This window comes from Pipistrellus hanaki (genome assembly GCF_964339955.1).
Source record: "Pipistrellus hanaki genome assembly, chromosome: 7".
Classification (NCBI taxonomy): Eukaryota; Metazoa; Chordata; class Mammalia; order Chiroptera; family Vespertilionidae; genus Pipistrellus; species Pipistrellus hanaki.
In genome coordinates, this window is record NC_140509.1 from 18,982,735 (window position 1) to 18,988,843 (window position 6,109).

Below are 6,109 nucleotides of genomic sequence, written 5' to 3' on the forward strand. Positions count from 1 at the left end.
GTAAACCAGAATAATACCACCCTACATCTAAGAAAACAGGGAAATGTGTATAATGCACCTTAGATAGATCTCATTCCAGAAAGTTTAAACATTTTATAAAACACATTGGCACTCCAAGACGGTAGACTTCAATTGCTCATAAAATTCACGTACGTGGAATAATGATTCCTGCCATGTCAGATTAAATAGATGTTGCAATGTCCAATGTCTTCCAGACCACAAAAACACTCTTATCTTCGAATTTGGAGCAACTGAAAAAGATATGGGCAAAACAGCATAAGTCAGTTTTTCAGTTACAATACAGCTCCTTCTCCCAGGGTTCAGCAGAATTTAAAATAAATCACACCAGCAACAACACAAAAGCAATCCATTTTTTCTACTTTGATACCACTTTATTATCTGAGTCCAGGAAACCAGCTGAGATTTCACATTTAGTTTTAAAATTATGAGAGACAATGAAGTCCCACATTTCCACAGCCTGATAGAATGCTAGTGATCCTATCAAGTTCTGTATCTTAGAAGAAATTGTTTTAAAAATGAAAGAAATGATATTGGGTCGGCAACTAAGTAATTGCGTATTTTTAAAAGAAAATCAAAGACAATTTTTTCATGGAACTAAATAACTTTATTCTGTAATGTATTGCCCATTTTGATCAATGACCTTTTGCCATCTTTCAGGCAGCATCATAATCCCACGTTCAAAAAACTTCTGGTTTTTATTAGCAAAAAACTGAATCAGGTACGATTTGACATCATCATCATTATTGAAATTTTTACCATTCAAGGAGTTTTGTAAAGATCGAAACAAAAAGTAATCAGATGGTGCAAGGTCAGGACTATATGGTGGATGTGGCAAAACATCCCAACCAAGCTCCATTAATTTTTGCCGAGTGACCAAAGATGTGTGTGGCCTTGCATTGTCATGATGGAATACAACACCTTTTCGATTTGTCAATTTGGGCCGCTTTTCTTCAACTGCATTGTTTAATTTCGTTAGTTGTTCAATGTAGACATCAGAATTGATCGTTCGGTTGGGTGGTAAGAGTTCAAAGTAGACAGTTCCTTTGTAATCCCACCAAACTGATAACAAAACCTTCTTTTGATGAATATCAGCTTTTGATGTTGTTTGAGTTGGTTCACCTGGCCTGCTCCACAATCTTTTCCGCTTGATATTGTTGTAAACAACCCATTTTTCATCGCCAGTTATCAGTCGTTTTAAAAATGGGTCATTTTCATTACGTTTCTTTAGCAAATCGCAGCTGCTAATGCGTTGCGTTAACTGTGATTCTTTCAGTTCGTGAGGAACCCATGTATCGAGTTTTTGAACATAGCCAAGTTGTTTTAAGTGATTTTCAATGCATGTATGTGATACATGAAGCTTCTCTGCAATCTCACGTGTTGTACTGTGACAGTCCGAATTGATTATTGCTTTGATTAGGGCGTCATCAACTTCAACTGGACAACCAGAGCGTTTTTCATCTTTGAGTGAAAAATCACCAGAACGAAATTTGGCAAACCAATTTTGACACTGCCGTTCTTTTAAGGCTTCGTCACCATAAACAGCACATAACTTTTTATGAGCTTGCGATGCGTTTTTCCCTTTGCGGAAATAAAAAAGCAAAATATGACGAAAATGTTCCTTTTGATTTTCTATTTTTCAACGAACGCCAAACGAAAACTACAAAACAGATCAAAAAACTTTTTTTACTGATTAACAGCTGAATAGCCAACTATCAAATAACAAAATGTGTTTTACATTTGTACTACGTCTGCAAACCTGAAAATTCAACTGAAGCCATATATGTGTGAAACCCGCAATTACTTAGCTGCCGACCCATTTGCCCCTTCTCTGGCAAACATTGCACAGCTAATAAAACAGCAGAGTCTAATACCTGATATGAGGAACATACAGGAAATGAAAATGAGGGGACTCCGAAACTATAGAAATAAGATTGCCTTCGGAGTTAAACAATGAAAACAACAACTAACGGATCAAATTACTCAGTAAGACTTAAAGTTATAAATATGGAGAAAGAAAATCATTCAGATGGCCTATTTGTGAAGATGCATAGTGGGCCAGTTTTCTAGAAATGGTCACAAATTTTCCATCAATTATCTCATTGAAAGGAGGGTCTGTGTCTCCCTACTTCTGAAGCTGGGCTTGTGACTCACTTAAAATTAACAGGTGTCAGAAATTATGCTGCCTGATAGCTAAGGTTAAGTCAGGAAATATAATGCAGTTTCACCAGGTGTGCTGTGACCCACCCTGTAGGAGGCCCAACTACCTTGGGGCCACCATGCTATGAGGAAGCCTCCAGTCAGTACTCCTGATGGTAGTCCTGGAGTTTGCTCCTCCAGCCCAGACTTTAGAGCCATGAGTGAATGGGCCTTCACACCATTCCAGCTCCCCAGGCATTCAGTCACCACCCCCTGCCTTTCCATCTTCCCATTGAGACCTCAAACATCATGTTTTAAAGACCAATCTTCCCTATAATAAAATAGCTAGGATCTCATGTCACTGATGTTAGGATGGTTTGTGATGAAGCAAGTGTAACTGGACTCGATCCTGAAAGCTTAGAAACAGGAGACCCCTGGGACAATCTTGTGTGATCTTCTAAGGCTTAGAATCTAAGCTCTCAACTAAGAACCACCTTGCACTTCTGTTACCGAATTGTTAGTTCCTGTCCATCCCGAGATCTCTAAGTGACTATCCTATTGAAAGCTTCCCTCTTAGACCAGATGTAGTTCCTCCACTATATACACATGTTAGATATTTATTTCTCCATTGTAGCACTTAAACCAATTGTGCTTAAACAGTGATTATTGATGCAGTATTGAACTCTATATGGGTCATTACTGATGTAGTTAAATGGATTTATATTTCTCTGATCATAGCCTTCAACCGTGCTCATCAAATCTTTTTTTTTTTTTTTTTTTTTTTTTTTTTTTTTTTTTGTATGTCAGGAAAATCTCATAACTTGCAGCTTACTTCTAGTGGCTAAAACAAATCCAGTCCCGATGAAATGTTAAAAAGATATGTAGTTGAATTAACAGTATGATATCAATGTCAATTTCCTGGTTTTATAAGGCATTGTGGATATGCGACATTAGGGAAAATAGTTCTGCTTGGCTCTATATTTTGTTATTGCTTGACACAATTAGTATCACCTTGAGAAATGAAGGATTTCTCCATATCATTCTAGGTTAGATGTTGATATACTAATTTGGATCCCCAAATAATTTGAACAACATAAGTTCATTGTCAAGTGGAAAGAGAGCATGGGTAGATTCAAAATAGGCAAAATTCTGTTCGCTATAGAATAATTTCCAAACTTTTAATATTTAGAAAACAAACAAGCAAATAAGCCTTACTCAGGTAAGACACTCAGTAGATTATTTTAGGTTAAAACAAGTCAAACTTCAGAGAAAGTAGAATCCATGCCATGGTAACATGTTTCCAACCCAGAGTTGAAAGCAGAGTTCTTAGTCTCAATATCCTGGCTTTCAGACAGTCTCTCAGAAGGCTATATATATATATATATATATATATATATATATATATATATTTTATTTTTTTTTTAAGGAATCTGGAATTAAAAATCAGCAAACACAGATTAAAATCTATGACTTGCTAACCTTACAGTCTTGGACGAGTTTGGGTGTGCCCTCTTCAGGACACAGATAAGTGGTACCTGTGACAGCTGGAGACTAAGGCCCATCACCTCCACCTTGAGCAGCTCTATCACTTTATCTCAGGGTAAAGTTCTAATATTATTTTCTATGTACATCTAGAAGTAAAAAAACAAAAACAAAAACAAAAACGGAAAGCACTGCATAACTTCTCTACAGCCCTAGTTCCCCATCTATGAAATGGAAATTCTTATGAGTACTCCATCTCCAGGGGGCAGTCATGAGGATGAGTTGAGATAACCAAACACAGTAGAGTCAAGAATAAGCCCCAGTAAGTGTAGTTATCACTAGTATTACCACCAGGGATGGGGAGGGATGTCCAAGAGACACTGATGGTCAGGGAAAGTCTGAATTGATCTTATCCAAATGCTCGTTTCTTACTTCTTTCTTCTTGTTAAAGAGAAGCAAGAAAGAGTCTGTTGAGTGTGACACAGCTTTGATTATTTTCTCTGGGGCCTTCGTGTATTTTCTACATGAAGTTGGAAGTGGAAGGACTGAGGAGAGGTTAGGGGGGAAAGTACTGTCCTACACTCTCTGTGTTCTTGTAAGTGCCCTTCATCTCAGAACTTCGGTGGCACTGGGCATGACTTATTTATAGACAACAACTGCTGCAGGACTTCAAAGGGGCACACAGCCAAGCCAGAGACATTGAGGGAACACTTTGAAGGGCTATGTTCTCAAATGCAGAATGGAAAGGATGGTACACAACAGCTTCTGGGATCTAGCTCCCAATCACGCCAAGAATGCCCAATTGTCGCCAGTGCAGTAGACGACCAAAGCCCTCTACAAATGGGCTTTATTTGACTTTCTACCACTATCTGACAAACTCCCATATTTGCCAGGCCTTTAACACCATGAGTTCCAGAAAATACACTTAATTCTCACCTTAAATTCTTTAAAGAGAGAGAAATAGAGAAAGGGAGGGGGGAGAGAAAGAAAAGAAAAGGAAGGGCAGTTGAAGGCAATCAACCCTGCAGGGGAGGGCAGTTAGGGTGACCAGGCTGGCAGAGGAGGGAAGTTGAGGGCAAATGGGCTGGCAGGGAAGCAGTTAGACATCAATCAGGCTGGCATGGGAGAGGTTAGGGGGTGATCAGGCTGGCAGACAGAAGCAGTTAGGGGCAATCAGTAAGGGAGGGAGGCGAGCAGTTGGGAGCCAGCAGTTCTGGATTGTGAGAGGGATGTCCGACTGCCCGGTGGGATCGGGCCTAAATGAGCAGTCAGATATCCCTCGAGGGGTCCAAGATTGGAGAGGGTGCAGGCTGGGCTGAGGGACAACCCCCCTCCCCTGCCCCTGTGCACAAATTTCGTGCACCCAGCCTCTAGTGATATTATCTTTTTTGTAACTTTAAAAGGTTTTATTTTGTAGAAACTGCCAAGGTCAACAGTATGGAGTTTCCTCAAAAAATTAAATATGGATCTGCCATTTGACACAGTGATCCACTTCTGGGAATATATCCTAAGAAACCCAAAGTGCCAATCAGAAAGAATGTTTGCACCCCTATGTTCATAGCAGCACAATTTACAATAGCTAAGATCTGGAAACACTCCAGTGCCCCTCCGTAGATGAATGGATAAAAAAGCTGTGGTATCTTTATACCATGGAATTCACATGACCACACTCATATGTGGAATGTAAGTAATAAATCAACTGATGGACAGAGTGGATCCATAGACATAGAAGCATGGGAGAGAGTGCAAAATCTCTTCCCTCAGAGGGAAGGCAGAGAAGGGTAGGTGGGTGGGAGGTAGTCAACCAAAGACCTTGAATGCATATATGCATAACCCATGGATACAGACAATAGGTGCTGAAGGCCTGGGGCAGGGAGAGAGGGGATGGTAGAGGGCTGGAGGGAATCTATGGGGGAAAAAGAAAAACATATGTAATACTTTCAACAATAAAAAATTATTTAAAAAGAAAGGGAGGGGAGGAGGGTAAAGGGAGGGAGATTGGGATGGGGAGGAAGGGAGGGAGAAAGAGACTGCCAAGGTCATCTCTCAAGTTTAGGATAATTGCACAAAAAATGTGGGATCTAACTGTACCCACTAGGGGGCAATATTGATTCGTTGAAGATAAACACAGAACCAGACTGCTGTAAGCAAATACTAATTAAGAGAAGATAGCCACACAAATATAAAATCGAAGGCACCTCAGTGCCCAACCTGGCCCAAACTACCTCCCCACCAATCAACTTTGCAGAGTAGCATTAGATCAACTTCTTTCCTTTGAATGGATTTTAAAAGGTATGTTCTGTGCAACTCAATAATTTAGAAAGACACCCACCCTCTGAGATTCCATGCTTCCATGTCTCTGGATCCACTTTGTCCAGGAAAAAACAAGTTCTGTAGCCACACGAAATTCAAAAATGCTAAGAGCTATTCCCTTCCTTGGAGACTTACAAAACACACTGGTTTATTCAAG